Raw genomic sequence first — 18,572 nt, 5'->3', positions numbered from 1 at the left:
TAGTATGTTTTGAAATCACCCTCACATGAAACAATTCAATTCTTTCTTCCTCATTAGGAGCTTGTACATGATAGTTTGAGGTACTAGTGCTGGCTTGAGTTTCAATTTCTTTTCCCTTCAAGTTTTTCAAACCCATGGCTGCAATATTGGTTTCATCACCTGAATCATCCCCTAAATCCTGTGGTGTAGATGTAGTAGCAACAATTTTCTATTTCCCTTTGGATTTGTTAGATTGAGGTCTTTTTTCAGGATGTAATTTCCAACAATTTTTCTCCTCATGGCCTGATTTAGAACAGTGTTTACAGATCACTTTCTCACTCTCCTGTTTGACAGATGCATTCTTTTTTCTCTTTCCCTTGGAGGTTTTCTCTTTGTTTTTCCCCTTGGGGGGCTTGTTTCTACCCTCTTCAAATGTGTTTTTTCCCCTTGCCTCTAAATGTGTAGCTTAGACACAAACCTCGTCCAGGCTAGTAGGGTTAAACATCAAGATGGTGTGTCTAAGGTAGCTATGCAAGCCACCAATTTATTTCAGCAAGGTTTCCTGGGTCTATAAATCTACCCCTAACAAGAGAGCTCTTCTCCTGAATTCTTGGGTGTAGTCTTGGACACTCTGACCCTTAAGTTGTCTGAAATTTTGCCAGTTCATAATGGCTTTCTGCATGTGAGCAAGAGGATAAAACTGTTTTTTAATGGCTAACAAAAATTCAAGCCATGTTAAGGTAACCTTACCAAATTTCTTGATCTCCTCTTTAGTCTTGGCCTCCCACCAGACCAATGTTGCTCCATCCATTCTCAAAGAAGCCAACTGAATCTTGGTGGCATCATCATGCATATTCTGGATCCTCAAGTAAACTTCCAACTGCCTAATCCAATTGTCAAGATTTTCTGCATTCACTTCACCATTAAACATAGATAATTTGAATTTTACATCAAGCTTCAAAAAAGGAATTTTTCCAGAGGATCTATGCTTATGCACAGAAGAAAAGACGAGGATGAAGAGGAAGAAGGTGACGATGGGGGTGGTGGATCACCATTACCTCCATGTCCTTTCTTGGAATGATCATCATCCTTCTTACCTCCTGAACATCCCTCTCCTTCCTGTGGATGTTTGGACCCTTCTCCAGCCAATTTCTCATTTCTTTCTTGGTACATATCCTCACCATTTCAGTGAGGTCCAAGAAAGCCTTTCTGAAGTCTCTTTCTTCTTCTTTTGGATCCATGTCTGCAGGAATTTCTCCTTCATGTTCAGACATTCTTGAAGCTTCTGCTGAGACTCTTGAGGGTGAAATTGAAGGTGGAGGTGATGGCTCTCTGGCCTTCCTTGACTGAGGATTCTCTCGTTCTCTAGTCAACTGTCCTTCCCCTCTTTTAAGTTTCAACCTGGTAAGCATCAATACTTGCAAGACAGTTAGAAGATCTTTGCACAAAAACAATCAAAAGACAACTACACCAGAGATTGATTGAAAGAGCATTTATCTACTTTGCAATTGTATAACAAGAGCATTTCGAAGGCTTCCTGGCTCATTTCAGGCTTTGTCTATAGTTTATTTGACTGCTTTTGATACAAAGAAACAACAACATAGCTTTGATACCCAACTTGATCTGAATTTGAAAGTACTTGTAAATGGTTTGCAAGGTATTCAATTCAGATATATACATATTTAAAAGATGTCCATGTCTTGCAGAAAGAAAACAAATGAAAATTTCAGCTGTTCATGACCCATTTAAGCATAGCAGATTTATTTCCTTTTACTGTTTAACACACTAAAATGAATTTGTTCTGCAAAATAAATCAACCCCAGATGTAAAAGAAGTTGATAAAGCAGTTCACCCCTCCTCGGCTACGTCTGCTGGGTCCAAAGCTCCCAAATGGGCCTGTCCTTGTTTTAATTAAATGATCAAATTGAATATACAACTGAATAGAAGCATCTACAGGTGGAATAGATGGTAAAAACGGATTCAGAACACTTGAATCCTTCAGGATTGACTACTGATTCACCTCCAATCGATACCTGCAACCCTATACAGTCTTCCCAATACTGGGCCCTGGTGGCTCCTAGAACTTCCACGGCTCCAAAACCTCTGCAAATGACCTCAGATGGCTGTAAGACCTGCACCAATGGCTTCAGAAGATCGAAAATACCCAAAAAAATAAATAAAAAAATTCGTCCAAAACCGCCTTTCCTAGCCAAAGTTATGGCCAATTAAAGTTTCTCTAGTTTGCCCCTAGAAAAACACCAGCTAACTGTAGTTGGAGGCCAGATAAGCCCGCCAATTTTGGCGGTCCGCCAATTCCACCACCAAATTTGACCTGACCGTCGGATAACCGTTGGGCTTTAACGTGCATGTGACTGAGTTAATGTAACTGGCAGTTCCCCTTGGATTCTGCGTTGGTGGTTAGTGTGTTGGCGATTGGGGCTTAAGCCCTAGGTTCTGGGCCCGAGGTCGCATGGTATGGGGGCTGGCCCCCTTCGGGCCTCGCCCAAACTCATTTTAAACTTTAAATAATGTTTTTTCCGCCCATATAATAAGAACTGCTCCTGTGGCCTAACGGTAAGGCATGAGAGTGTTGTAACATAGGCTGTGTGTTCAAACCACGGAACTCCCAAAATTTTTAAACCATATGCACACCCTTGCTGATTTCACCCAGGGCCACGTGGTGGCCTCTGGGCCTGCCACGTGGCAGCCTGTGATTGGTTGCCGAACAAGAATATTCTTGGGCCACGTGGCGGCCTCCGGGCCTACCACGTGGCAGCCTGTGATTGGTTACCAAACAAGAATATTCTTTGGAATATTCCAAGGAATATTTTGTGGAATATTCCAAGGAATATTCTGTGGAATATTCCAAGGAATATTCTGTGGAATATTTTTTTTTTTTTTTTTTTTTTTTTTTGAAAAATTCAAATTTTCAATGTTATTGAGAAATTCTTCTTTTTGCCATAACTTTCTCATACGGCGACCGTTTTTCGAACCGTTCACGGCGCCGGAATTAGGAGGACGAGCACTTTCCATTCGTTCAACTTTGAACCAGTCTGAGAATTTTAAATTTTGAGCATTTTACGACACTTAGGACATGAGCACCTGATCAATTCTTGAATGCAACAATGCCTTTTCCTTTTCGTATGTCACCATTGTGATTTGATGTGTCCATTCTCTTCATTTTTTTGTCAAGGAATTGAGTTGGTCAACTTGCTTCTCTAGCTCGGGTGCCCCTAAATTTGTGCTTCTCTGGGTGGGCTCTAGTTTTCTTAGAGAATTGTGGTTTTCCCTTCTATGTTTGGCGTGTGACATCTGCTACAAGCATGTTATAGTTTCCCTCTAGGTAGTTATTGCCATGGTCCCTCTCTCTTCTATCCCTCACTCTATTTTTCTATGCCTCTTGCGTAGTCTATAGAAAGAAAGTGAGCTCTTCCCTATCCTCAGTCTGATTATTTGGGCCAAAAGATCCAAAATTCCACAATTGTGGGAAAGCTAGATTGCAACAACTATTCTCAGCAAATTGAATCCCTTCATATGGAAATACACTGGAAGCTACACCAACAAATATTGACTTTTATTAACCTCCTAGACAAAATTCAAGTTCTGAAGGAAAAATTAGCTCGTCCAGAGGACAAGATAGTTACCCTCTAATAACAAATGTAAGACCTAAATATGAACCTCTAAGCTAATGATAATAAGTCTTCGATCAACAACGCCTCCAGCCAACATGATGGCAATCCTTTGCTTAATCTCATCCGAACTCCTGATGATGTTCCCCCCTACTTCTATGATGTATTCACTTTGTAAATATTTCTTGCTTCTCAGTCAGTTTTACAAAGTTTACACATGTTGCCTATTAGTAATAATAGGTTTACAATATAGCTTTTATTTATTATCAGCAAGCTTCTCTCTAGAGGACCCAGTCCCCGATGAATCATTGTAACCAACTTCCAGAGTAACTGTTGTGCTCGGGTGCAAATTTTAATATACAATCTTCTCATTTTTGTTAAGAAAAAAGAAAACGAAGCATTTAAAGACCTACAAAGGTGATCATAAATGAAGAATTTGTATGGTGACTAAAATCTAGCACTCTGTGTTTGACAACTAGAGACATAAACTCACCTTTCTTCCATAAGTAAGCTCGGGCTATAGTATGAAGAAACAATGTCTCAAAAATAAATATCTTCAAAGGGGAATAATTGCGAGAGTTTTAGAACTTTAAATCTGTATTTTTGTAGGAGTTATATTTTTCTCTGCTGGTTTTAAAAAAACAAAATTCATATATTTATGTTAACGTATCCACATACCTCGTCATGATGCAAAATACCCACATACCTCGTCATGATGCAAAGTACAAGAAAGTCATGATGCAAAATACAAGAAAATTTAAATTAATAATAATCTTATTCTATATATATCAATCTTTCGGATTAATCACATCGTTGAGATTGGGTCCTAATTTCCAACGGCTAACTCTGAGCAATGATGCATCCTTGCTATTTATTCCCTCAGATCTACTAATTTATCACCTTGTCGCGAGGATGAACCACATTAGTTGGTTCGAAACATCGACCCAATCTCAACGATGTGATTAATCCGAAAGAATGATATATACATTATGGATCACAAAAGTCTTAAATCTAACAATCTTATTCTATTCAAACTAATATCAATTCAAATATTTACTTCCAAATAAAATAGTTTTTAAAAACCAACCTAGATCCATCTTAACTCTAGATCTACCAAGCACCAAGAGGGATCAAATCTCTTGTCACTCTAAAAGAGGTTGGCATCTCAAAAGACTTGATCCCTCTAGATGCTTGGAGTTAAGATGGATCTAAATTGATTTAATTAATAATTATAATTAATTATAACTATAATTATCAAATTTATTTTGACAAAGTCAAAATGTTCAATAAAACATTACAACATATATACCAAACTAAGCTAGAGAGTTTTACGTTTTGTTTTTTTTTGTTTTTTTTTTTTTTAAATTTTAAATTTAATTTATTTTGACATCCTCAAAATATTAAACATTACATCTTTAACATATTGAACTCAAGAAAGCCTAGTAACAGAAAAATTAAAAAATACTCACTAAAACACCTTATTTTAAAATTTCTTAACATATTTTCTCACAATATAAACACCAAATTGTGACAAACTAAATTACACTATCATGCAAAATGTGGTGCGTTATATTTTCTCAACCACATGTGTGATTTGATTTAATATTTATTTTATAAAATATAATTAATTATATATTTTTACATATTATTATTTAATTTAATCAGTTTTACACCATGTAATTAATTTACGTTTTGTTGATAAATTATTTTTAATTTTTATAATTAATATTAATCCTATAAAAAATAATTCTAATCTTTATAATTAACCTTAAACGTATAATTTCTTTTATTGTGATGAATATGACGATTGTCTATCAATCTTATTTAGATTTAATTATATATAAATATTTTTATTTTTATAAATATTAATTTATACAATTATAAAATTATTAAACTTATAATTTCTTTTATTGTGATGAATATGACGATTGTCTATCAATCTTATTTAGATTTAATTATATATGAATATTTTTCTTTTTATAAATAATTAATTTATACAATTATAAAATTAAAAATATATTTGGATCAATTTTATAAAATATAATTATTTCAAAATTTTTAATAAATTATTTTTAATTTTCATAATTAATATTAAGCATATAAATTAATTCGACTCACTTCAACCTTTGATCGTCATGAATATGGTGATCAATATTATTTAGACAGAGGGGTTTATTTATATGTTAATATTTATAGTTTTCTAAATAAATAATTCATCTTAAGTTGTACAACGATAAAGTTAAAAATTCAATTTTTTTTTTATAAGCATCTGTTTTTAAAGCTATAAAAAAAAAATCTTCATATGTTGCGTTATTTTTAATAAATAATATTAAAATAAAAAAACATAAAATGCATTTTTTATAAGCATCCGTTTTTAAAGCTATAAATTATAAAAATAAAAAAATGCGTCTTCATAATGTTCAGTTATTTTTAATAAATAATATTTAAATAAAAAAACATAAGGTCGAAGGATTATGGTTTTGGAAGGAATGTTCCATGCAATAAATTTGAATTCACTAAAGCTGTTAAATTTTTAAAATTCTTTTATAAGTAAATATTTAAAAATAGGTCGAAGGATTATGGTTTTGGGAGAAATGTTCCCCGTGATAAAATTATTGAACATCTTCGCCTACAAATTCAAGTTCCAAACAACCGCTTTAGTGAATTCAAATTTTTGATGCCACTCGATGCGCATAGGATGCCCGCTCCATAAGAAAAAGCTACCAGAGCGCTTATTGACCGTTTGAAAGGGAGGGATCTCAGAACATGCTCTTATTTACTCTGATCTTCTTCTCTACTCTGAATTGTATTTGCTTAGCTTCTTTCTTGCACATATTTTTTTGGTTCGGTGCCCTGGCTTGGTTTATTTCATGTCCATAATTTTTTTATCACTGCATGGCCATGCGTTTCGTATTTCTTGGTTTTTCCATTTGTTTGGATTGGATTATCATGGTTGGTGATTTTAGTTGGTTTATTTTTTCCATTGTGTTTTTTTGCCCTTTTTGTTTGCATTGTTTGCTCAGGATTTTATTTAGTTGCAGTTTGTACAGCAGAAGATAGATGGATGGACATGGAACCTATTATCTTAATTTTTGTGAATTTCCAACTAGGTACGTATTTAATGGGACACTGCCTTGTGGCCATGCATAGAGGTGAAGAATTAGAGATGGAGAATATGATAAGTCCTATATAGCCATGTTCTTCATTCTTGGCGTTCAATCGAATCAACTAGATGCACACGTTTCGTCTATCTCTTTCATTCTCAGTTTAGGTAAAAAGCTAATCTCTCCAGCTTGTAGGTAGTGTTTTGTTGCAGGATGTTGCACGATTTCAGATTTCGCATGCTGCTTTGAGAGCATTAAATACCCAATATATGACTGGTTAGCTCTTTCAGTATAATCATTCCCATGGTTTTTACCATGATAATTATGTACAGAATAGTTGTCCCTTAGTGGATAATGATTATGCATAATGAGCTGTTTTATGGTGTTATTGCAACTTGTGGTTTTTTTTATAGTTGCTTGCTTATCGGTTTCGACCCAGTTGATGAATTGAAAGAAGTTCAAAGAGGGAGTTCGACATAAATGAACTAGATAACCGGAGAAATCTGAGAAACTCAGGTTTGTTCCGATTTATTTGAGATTGTTCCTTTTCCCTCTCATAAATGTTGTGCAGTCAAATTGCAGGGAGAGGACGAATAATTTTTATTTTGGGGACTCGTACGTGCGGGTTTAGGTTTTTCCAAGGTAAGTGAGTGCAATGTCGTTCGTACAATCCCGGCTTCATTTATTACACTCCGTTTAGGTACGCCGCCAACATGGCCAGTCTTATTTCAGATCCCAAAACATAAATGCTTTTAAGATGCCAGGGAAATAACAGAGTTTTTTTGCGGTTAAAACTCTAAAGTCAATTTTGAAGGAAATATAAATGCAAAAAAATGACGATACTCCCAGCATCTCAGACTGCATTTATGTTTCACTGGATCTGAAATAGGACTCGCCTACCACCAAACTAGAAAAGATGGGGGTCAACACATTAAAATGTCTTTTGCTAACTGGCGTTAAATATTGATTAGGAAATTTTCATCAGGATTTCGGTAAAATGATTTTCGAAGCCCAAATTTCAATAAGGTTTGTTCTGATTTATTTGAGATTTGTTCCTCTCCTTTTCGGAAAAGCTGTGCAGGCTCTCTGTCATCAACTGTGTTCACTCAAACTGCAGGGATAGGACGAATGATTATGATTTTGCCGTCAAGTACGTCTGGTATGTGCGATGGTAGAAAAAGGTGGTTCCTAAGCCCTGCGCTTCATTTTTAGGTACGCTGCTAGCACAAATACCATAGAAGATGAGGTCAACCCATTTAAAATGTTTTTTGCTAACCGACCATAAAATATTGCTTAGGGATATGTTGAGCGAAATTTTACTATGATGATTTATGAAGCCGAAGGTTAACCAGAAGTGGTATAGATGAGTAACCTAGTTGTGAGATGCCTGATTTCGCACCGTTAACTTTTAGTTTCTGTTAATTTTTTGCCGTGTGTCTGCATTATTCCCTCAGGCCATTTTATCTTCTTGTATGTGTTCAACGGGGCAGAATATAATACCGACCCGTCTGAACGCGGAACGAAATTCGCCTAGTTGATACCAACTCGTGGTCATTCTTGATTTGGTAACGCCGCTAACCCCGAATATGTCTGGTCTCACAATTTCGATGACCCTGGGAGAACTTAAGAATTTTGATTTCTTATCTCGATTTCGGACGGAACCTGTCGCAAATCCAAAGGATTTACCATTGATCGGAAGGATTTTACTAATTTTTCGATTTCGCAGGGAAGGGAATTTCAATCCACAGAGATAGAGATGGTTATTCTAGGCAGGTATTTTAATTTTAATTTTTTCTTTATTTTTCCCTCGGCAGTTGTGGGTTATTATTTGGCTTTAGCCAATGATAGAAAATAAGCCCTGATTGATGGTCATTCTGGGCATGCATTTTGCTTTTGTTTTTCCCTGGTTAGTTTTTAGTTATTGATTTGATCTAGCGAATTATTTGAAATAATATCTGATTTATAGTACATTAAATAAGGGGATTACCATTGAGGAAAAATATATATCTGATTTGTATTACATTAAAGAAGGGGATTACCATTGAAGAAAAATATATATCGGAAAAATATGAGATAAGGGATGCTTTTGTTTCAGTTTAACGGCTTCATGTTTTTTTTGTTTGGTTTTTTTTATTATATTATTTATGATAATTAAAGTTGTGGTAAAGCTTTATTTTTTTTCAATTTTTGTTCGCAGGTTTTGTGGAGATGAGATGACAATATCACATAAGTTGAAATGTTTAATTTTTTTGGAAGTTTTTTTTTATTAGTTTTTACTATCTAATGAATTGAAAGGTAGGTTGACATTGAAAATGAAGATGACAGCAGCTTTGGAGTTCAGGTTTGTTTTGTTTAAGTAGTTTGTCTTTAGAATTTTTTAATTAACATTATGTACAGGAGGATGGTTGTCATCTGGTTGATAATATTTTTTAGTTTGTTTGGCAGCTGTTTTGCTTATTGCTTTTTGACCGTCATGGAAAGAGTTGATAAAAAAGCTGGGATGTGCAGGTTTGTGTTCGTTTAGATAACGTCTTTAATGTATATAATTTAGAAAATTTTAATTATCATACGAGGGTTTTATTTTCTTTAGTAGTTGCTTTACTTATTGCTTTTTTTCTTTTGTTTTTATAAAATACTCTTTCAAACCAAAAAAACTTACTCCGGCAAAAACCTTTATAATACAAACCCTTTAATACTTTTCATATGGTAACATAACACTTTCAAAGAAGTTGTTACGTATTTAAGAAGGATGCCAAAACATGTATTTAAAACTTTAGTATCAGTTTAAACAAAAACACGAGACCCTTTGACTCTTCTTATGATGCCTTTTAATATGCCTCTTTTCCTCAATATTAAAAACCTTTAACCTTGCCGCAAGTTATTTTATAACTTTTAAACTTGCCCTCGAACTTTTGGTTGATTTCTCGTTCGCCGAATTTTTCATGCGCTCGCCACCATATAATTTTCACAATGAAATCTTTGACTCTGCACGCGGACTTCTTTGCAAAGGTGACTACGGTGGCTAACTTGGCCCCGACTTTTGATCACGGCTCCTGCTGGCGGTAGTTCTTCATGGTTTATGACCCTACGACTGCGGTCCTCTGTTTAAAAAAATTGACAGCTACGGCTCGCTGCGGCCTCTCTCCACGGCACGCTCGCGATAGTGGTTGACGGCAGCTGCGGCTGCTCACGCCTCCTCCAACAGATAATAAACAACTAATTTTCTCTGCAGACTGCGGCTGCACCTCTCTGAATACACAGGCTTTTGAATTTTGGGTTTTTTCTCCACCCACCAATTTGTTGGAAAGACAGAGAGGAGAAACACAAAATTAACACACAAAAGCCATAAGAGCTGAAGGTCTTCTCTATTGATCACACAAAACTTGATTATTATGATGGACCCGATGAAAGGTATTTAACCTTTTCAACTAGCAATTCACCTAAAATAACTTAACATGCACACACTTGCTAAATTCAACCTTTCCAAATATAGAATGAACTCAAACTGCTAATATTAGACTCAACTCAACTTACATTGACTCAACTACTCTACTCAACTCAACTGGGACTCTGAATCTGGACTTTACTCCATGCTAGAGTGATTATTATTTCCAACACTTTTGACATCAGCAAAGAAGTTGACAGTAGAAGCTTCAGTGCTTAGGTTTATGTTGGTTTATTTGAGCTGTGGTTTCTATATGTGTCTAGTAAATGGTTTTTCTGTCTCTAATTGGTTTGCAGGAAAGAGGATGAAGAATACTTATTTTTGCAACTTCGAGGAAGAAGAGGACATCAGGTTTATTCTTACGTTTTTTTTGTCAATGAAATTATTAAGAGCTTATAAAACAGCATCATCATGGTGGTGAAGGAGAGAGGTCTTTTCTTACTCCTTATTTTTGGCAACTTTGAGGAAGAAGAAGACATAAGGTTTATTCTTACATTTTTTGTCAATGAAATTATTAAGAGCGTAGAAAATGGCATCATCATGGTGGTGAAGGAGAGAGGGCTTTTCTTATTCTTTTTGTGTGATGTTTACTTAGATACTTGCAATCTCAGTGAAGGGTGATCTATATAGTTGACTCACTCATTTTTTCATACTCTTCGTTTAGGTAAAGTACTAACCCCATAGAAAATGGGGTTAAATCATTTAAAAAGTTGGTCTAATATGGTGTAGTTATTTAGAAATTTGTTTCATTAAGTTTAAGTAAATATGTTTCTAAAGATGATTCTCAAAGCAATGTTACATAGTTGTGAATTGTGATTTCAATTCTAATTTTTGAGGGTTAGATTGACTTATTTGCATTTTTTACCTATGTTTGCTTTGTTTGAGGGTTTTCTTAATATTGTTGTTTGTACTCATTGAGGGATTTAATTTTCTTTTGTAGGATGTACAACAGAACCAAAGATAGATGGGTAGAGGGGAGATCCATGTGAGTGGAGTAGCCCAATAGATGATTTCGTTCGCTGAATTACCTAGTCTGCATAGAACTGTAAGAGTTGTAGACATAATGTTGTTTCATGGTCATATGTTAATTTTTTTTATTTATTATTTTGGTCATAGATTATACCTTTTTATTTATTAATTGGCTTTAGAATGAAGTGCAAGGGTTTTACTATTACTTTGATTTCATATTGAAGGGATTTCATTTTGTAGTCCTAGCTAATGACTTGAAATGAACTTTGATTTGCAACAGGCTAAAAAGGAGGGTTCCCCATTGAGGGAAGATGAGACAATGAATGTTTTTCTTTCAACCTAAGAGCCCCTTGATTTCTTCCATAGGTTTGTTTATTTGAATTTCTTATATCATTTATATATAATTAGAATGGTGACGAAGATTAATTATTTTTCAATCTTTGTTAGCCGTCATTGCAAAGAGAGATGGCATTTTCGAGAAGTAGAGATGACAAGAATATTAACAGTTTGAATCAGGTAGATTCTCATTCTTTCATGTTCTTTGTTAAATGGTTATTCTATAGAAAAGAACTAAACTTGTAAGTTATATAGTTAATTTACTAATTGTCATTTTTTAGTAAACTAGTGGGCTCTTCTAATTATAATTAGAACTCTATTTTTCCCAAATTTCACTAATTGATTAGATGACTATAGTAGCAAGGTTATCTTGGAAGTTATAGATGATTCTAGATTATTATGTTGGCTAGTTATTGTGTATGCTACATTTAATTTTGGTCCTTCATCTTGAGGGTCCGCTGTCTACATACCACCCTACACCAGAAATGGTCCACTATCCACATACGATCCTACACTAGAAATGGTCCACTGTCCTTGTTGTGTATGCTACATTTAATTTTGGTCCTTCATCTTGAAGATCACGTGCCTAGATGGTCCATTGTCCACATACCACTATACACCAGAAATGGTGTTAGTGGAAAGGCACTCCTTGTGAAAGCCTTGTTGTTTGTACTTTTCTTTTTTTTCCTCTTAGGACATAGAGATGCATAGTGTGGCCCATCTTGTGTCAATTTAAACATTTCATGTGACTCCGATCTTTCTTCCTTTGGTTTGAATAATCTAAATCTTTTTCCTCGCCCTTTTGAGCCTCCCCAAGTCTTTGTTTCTTGCCTCCTCTCCTCATCTTCCCATTGAGGCTAGATTCTCGATCTCCTCCATTGTGGTCAAAATAGTCTCTAGTATAGTTTCCTTTTGGATGGAATCATCCAAAAGCTTCTCAAAGTTAGGAAGCTTCTCATGAGCTTAAGCACCTCAAACAAATGGTTTCGAAGATGAAGAGAGCCCAGTAAATGTATAGACACCAACTCTTCATGTTCCACCTTCAGCTTGGTAGTAGAGAGTTGATCTCCAAGTTCACTAATCTTTATTAGGTAGATTGTGTTTGTATCATTCGGGTCTATGGCGATGAGCTTGTTCTTTAATAGCATCTTGTGAGAGATGTTCACACTCTAGTATTGAGGATCGAGGCATCATACATCTCCATTGCTAACTTCTTCTTTGCAATGCAAGAAATCAAATGGTCCTTCACCAAATGAGGGACGAGTCATTTCTAGTTGGCCATCTTCTTATGGTGTTCCAACAAAAGAGCAACATTAGTAGGATATGCAACCTTTGTCTCCACAAAACATCAAAGGTCAGCCTCCTCTGATGACATTTGAAGTCTGCACTTGCAAGGTGTAAATATGGAAATGCCTACTAGACATTCACACTCTTGATAAGATTGAGACTAGTCATCCTTGCAACTCCCAAGATCATACCAATTGACTTTAGTCACTCAAGCAACTAGGACATCACACCCATCCCAACCTATAAGAGGAACAATCTATCTAAGGCACAAATCAATATCAATCCATGAAGTTTAGAGCATCACACCCATTTGAAATCCTCCAACAAATTTATCTCACAGGGAACAAACCACTCTGTACACAAGTATGGGAAATCTTAGAAAATGTTCTCTGATATCATGTCAATTTTTTTGGGTCATGGTAAGCAATGTCTACGCTTAGAAATTGAAACCCTAATCTCAAGGACATTAAATTCTTAACAGCAATAAGAACAATATAATCTCAATATGGTAATCTACAAACACCACTTGAAAAAAAAGATATCGAGTATACAAAATTGAACTCTCAATATGTACGGAAAAAGAATTAGATGCTATAGCTCAAAACTCTATCCTACACCATTAATTCAGGAAAAAACCCACTAACTATAGACAGATTTAGAATGTAATCTAAAATATTGAAAGGCAAGAGTTGTTCAAAATTAACAATTGAAAGGGGACAAAATTTGCTCCTGCATGCCTAGGCAGGCATGCACCCTCTATTTCAACATATATACCCATTGCTTTTGTGCCTCTTCATACTGCTGCTGCTCAGACAACTTTTCCCTCTTTAATCACTATTGAATCTGCTTGTTTGGAACTGTCAATTGCGTTGTATATGAGCAGAACTAGTTGTCGAGCGATCAGGTTCATGAACTAGCATTTCCTGTAGAAGTTTATGGTTCTAGAGTTAATAATATAACTTTAGAAATTTCACTTCTAAACAACCCCAATCTGCTAGGCAATTGAAGAGAAAAGATACCAAAACTTTTGTTACAATTTTCTGCTTTCTAGGGCAACCTGTAGAATGCATAAATCAGATTTGAAAATCGATTTATAACAATAGTAATTGTAGCAATAAATTCTGTCCTATTTTTTTCAATATCAGTGTTAAATGTTTAACACTTCAAACTTCAACTTATGTCAATTTAGAAAGACATACAAGTGTTGGAAATTACCAAGCCATGTAGACAATGATATCTGAAAATTATTGTTACAATAAAACAATTTAGGAAAGATGAGAACTATATATATATAGGATGAAGTTCAAGTATATATTGTCAACTTAAAATGAGTTGGTGCAACCCTTCAAGCTGTCCAAAACCCTAGCTAGTGAATACAAGAAAAGGATGAGCACTCCTACATCTCTAAACCCAAGAAATATAAGATGTAAGCTCTTCAAGCATGAATAATGAGAATTACTCTTTCCTTCCTCTTCTTATGTGAAAGGTGAAGGGAGGACTAGAAATAAAGTGGACCTAGTCCACTACAGGAAAAATACAAGATACAAGTAGGTTCACAAATGTGAAGTGCTTCTCCTACTAGTGACACATGATAAGATCTCCAAAAACTAAATCCTTAACAGAGTGTAAGTTCCTTTCAGCTCAATACATCTATCTATGAAGGGTTACATGATCCAGGTTACTAGGTCTACGTTTAGGTAAGTTTATTTCTAGTTTTATGTCCGACATTAGATTAATATGTTTATTAAAGGAAAAAAGGTCTAGGGTGACTATGTCCATGAAGGGTGACTATTTATAGGTTTACTATGTCAATGCTCGTGGCTTCTCCAATTAATAGATCTATCCAACAATCCACAAGCAAGGCTCAAAGACAAGGATGCTTATCATCCAAGGTCCAATGCCCCTCCTCCAAGGGCTCTAGTGCTCTAACACCTCTTGCAGTTCAATTTCTCCTTTGAGTCCACTCCAACTACATTATCATTGTTACAACTTAGGCATCCTCAAGTCAACTCTAAGATTCCATCTAATCATCTAAGTGACACATTGCTATCTAGGGCTCAATGCCCTTCTTTGGAATGCCAAACGATCCTCCTCCATTGTAAGGTGATCTCTAGGCAAGTAACCTCCTTCATGTGGCCAACATATAGATATCATTAGCCTGTCTAGAGATCTCCAATGCTTTAAGGAAGAATGCCAATCGAGCATCTATATGACATCTAGCAACCAATGAGCAATCCACACCAAATCTGAAATTCCATCATGAATGAATCAAGCTCTACCCATACAACATGCACCTCACATCTGATGAAGCACCGCCAACGTGGTGTAAATACTTTTAGAGTAATCTTGAAAGCTAACACTCTCTTTTTATGAGCAAAGAGTTTTCACCAACACTCATTAACTCCCCTTGCAACTCAACAAAACTTGCCATTTGTAAATTTGAACTTGCTATAGGGTTGAAATCAATCACTATCTTTTGAAAAGGAATTATCAACCATCCATCACACTCCTCCACCAAGGCATCACACTGAACCTCCTCAAACCAATTGGTACACTCACAAGTGGATGATGTCAAGGAAACATAGCTATAATATTTCTTAGGAGGTATATTTGTCTTTACGAAAGATCTAGGCGCTCCTACATACTCTTGTAATCTATAGGTAAGCCATCTGGGATTTTTGTGTTGGAGTAGAAGGTGAGTGCATATCCATTCGTCGTCTCACCTTGTCCACCCTTTAATCTTGTTGCCACAAACTCTAGTAGGCCTTGGAGAGGGGTACCCTTCAAGGCTATCACTAGACTAAGTGACAACAATGGGGTGATGTCCCACTGTCACCACAGCCAAAACCCCTTGCTCTTTATGGATTTTAGCCAATGGGAGGAGTCCTGGTATGTATATAAGCCACCTAATAGGTATTCTAAACTTAAAGGTGTAAGGTGAGAAGAGGCCTCCAAGGGAAAGGCTCAATTTAGGCACAAGGCTCTAAGAGGAGGCAATTCGCTTTCCTTGAAGAGGCCAAATTAGGGCAACACAAGACGTAGGGTTTGATTGATAGGTTGAGACTTGGAATGATCAAAGGTCTAGGTGTAAAGAAAGGGTTTCCCAGAATGTATCCCAACAAGGTTATGACACATGAAACCCTCAAGAAGTCCCCAAGTTGAAGCTACAACCAAACTAGGGTTTACCCTAGGGAAAACAACTAGGGTAAGAGAAATTATGGATGGAATTAAAACGAATTCTCACCAAAGGGAAATGATTTTGCGACAACCACTCAACCCTCGATGTTTATACTTTCCAAGACCCAAAATTCCTCCTTGTCAATTTGCACTAGGCCCTAGCTAGCCACTTGGCCTTAAGAGGGCTGAATTAGGTAAGACAGAGAAAAGAGTAAAATTTTATGGATAAAATTGACTTGATCACCAACCAAGGATAGCCAGTGCCTAGTACTAGGGTTGAGGGAGTCTATGGATTCTTTAGGTTGGCTAAAACTTGCGAAGCAGTAAGGATATTTTGATGCCTTAGTATCAAAACCCTAACTATTACCTTTGTGAGGGATCAAAATTCACTTGGGAGAGCTAATGTAAGATTACCAAGGGGATTGCCATTCACATATCATACAATGAGTAGTAATGCATGCAATAAAATTGATATTCAGCAAAATTAGGGAAAAATATTTAACCTAGATCACCAATTTATTCCATACATTAGACATGAAATCATAAATTTTCAATATAAAGGCACTTACAAGACAATATGCGTGTACAATCCAATCATTGATCCAAGGCAACTTCTCCAAAGACAAGACAATAGCTCCAAGACAAGATTTTCTCCATAGATCACATCTCTCCAATAGGAAAAGAGGCCAAAATTCTTAAATAGAGAGGTTGAATTCACAAGTGATGATGATGATTTACAAAATGATTCTTTCCTCTATTTATATTAGGAGGACAAGGCATAGTAAGCCTAAGCTTATCAAACAAAATAAGAATAAGAATATGGTAAGTTTATCAAACAAAATAAGAATAAAAATTAAAATTAAATTTTTAAATTCAAAACCCTAGTCGACTTTATATTTTTGGGCGGTAAATCCAAATCTCTCGAATTGGCTCTCTAGAGACATCTATTCGGTTCATATGAAGTCTAGATAAACCGAGGATGTAATCCAAGCAAGATGTACTCATTCTTTTTGGACAAGGTTTTGTTCTCTGAATACTACTGATCTCGTGGGCTCCATAGATGAAACTGGAATCAATATGTGTTCAATGCCTATTCGGCATAAAGAAGTGGATACCCAAGAAGCGAATAAGAAATACGTGAATACCTGCGGCCAGAAACAAACAAAGGGTTTTTATTTTTTTTTTGGGATAGGGTTTTCGCTTGACTATTTTGCAGGTGCACTTCTATCACAGACTTGCTCGCCGTTGGTACTCCCATTAGGATTCAATCTACCATGAAGCACAAGACTTATGCGATGAAACTCAAAACTCTTGTATACCATTTTGTTGATGAATCTCAAAACAACTCCAAACTTATGTGGTGAACCTCAAAATTCTTGTATATCATTCTGCATCACAAAATTGACAATGGCATGCAGTTAAGATAAAGCTAACAAGTATAATCGTTGGACATAGATACCTAGTCATCTCAGGTGATGGTTGTTCAAGGAATTGATGTGTTCTCTGTTAGATATCAGTAAGGTTGACAGACCAAGCGAATTTTTGGGAACTTAGGGTTTTGGGCATAAATCTCGTGTTGTGTTCTGTCTTTTGGTCTTTCTCTTATTAGCTCTCGGACTTCTTAAGGGTTTCTTCTGAAGCAAAGTGTTTCAAGATCTCTAAACTGGAATATTCCTCTTGGCCCTCTCGGAGTCTTGTTTTGACAATTCTGTGGCACAAACTGCAAGATACATTGCTCATTTCATATCTCCATCTTCCATATCTTGGATCTACCTACATTGTACTTTCTCTTAGAGTGATCTCTAGCTATGGAGTTTGGGTATTGTTTACACATGCTTTGGTTCATATTCTCGCTTTTTGCATTCTAATTTTATAGGGACGCTTTAGTGCTCCCACTTTGTATTGACATCATTGTACCCAATAGTCCCTTTGAACTACTTTAGTGGTTGTTTGTTGGACATTAACAATCTTATCTTGTCTATTTATACGGAAGTAAAAGGAGGTCTACAAGTCAAGTGGATCTAGTCCACTACAATCAATATACAAGATGCAATTAGGTCCATAGATGTGAAGCACTCCTACAAGTGGTCATTTGTTGGACATTAATAATATTATCTTATCTTTATATATTATATTGGAAGTAAAGGGAGATCGACATGTCAAGTGGACATATTGCACTACAAGATGCGAGTAGGTCCATAGATGTGAAACACTCCTACAAGTGACAAATGTCAAGCTCCAAAGCATTGATAATCCACATGAAAGGCTCCAAGACAAGGGCACTACTCATCTCAGGTCCAATGCTCTAGTACCTCTCTTTGGAAATGTACTCTCCCAGTTCCACTCCACCAACATGATTACCATAGCAACCTAGGCATCCCTAATTCAATCCCATGACTCCATGCAATCATCGAAGCAACCGATTTTTTTCTAGGGTTCAATACCCTCCTTTTGAATGCCAAATGCTCCTTCTCCAATGTAGGACATTCTCCATGTAACCAACCTACTCCATGTGGTGACCATGTAGAATGCTCGTAGGCTATTTGAGTATCTCCAAAACTTCAAAGCAAGAGTTCCAATCAAATATTCATATGAAGTATATCAACCAATGAGTAAGTTATGTCCATTGTGCAAGTCCATCATGGA

General features: G+C 35.9%; 1 long non-coding RNA gene across 2 annotated transcripts; it reads left to right on the top strand.

Annotated features, from left to right (window-relative positions):
- The first annotated feature begins 9,126 nt into the window (after window positions 1–9,126).
- Window positions 9,127–11,649, top strand: LOC149214269 (uncharacterized). Of its 2 annotated transcripts, none has more exons than XR_016250382.1 (6): window positions 9,127–9,220; window positions 10,454–10,508; window positions 10,753–10,821; window positions 11,098–11,202; window positions 11,407–11,492; window positions 11,574–11,649. It is a non-coding gene; the product is annotated as an uncharacterized LOC149214269 (long non-coding RNA). The 2 variants fall into 2 exon arrangements; XR_016250381.1 differs by lacking the exon at window positions 9,127–9,220 and adding an exon at window positions 9,598–10,123.
- The last annotated feature ends 6,923 nt before the right edge of the window (window positions 11,650–18,572 follow it).

This window comes from Pinus tabuliformis, chromosome 1_1, assembly GCF_031772625.1.
Source record: "Pinus tabuliformis cultivar Carrire ecotype Pingquan chromosome 1_1, CPIR1, whole genome shotgun sequence".
Classification (NCBI taxonomy): domain Eukaryota; kingdom Viridiplantae; phylum Streptophyta; class Pinopsida; order Pinales; family Pinaceae; genus Pinus; species Pinus tabuliformis.
Note: the sequence above shows the minus strand (reverse complement) of the source record. Positions and strands in the feature narration are given on the sequence as shown.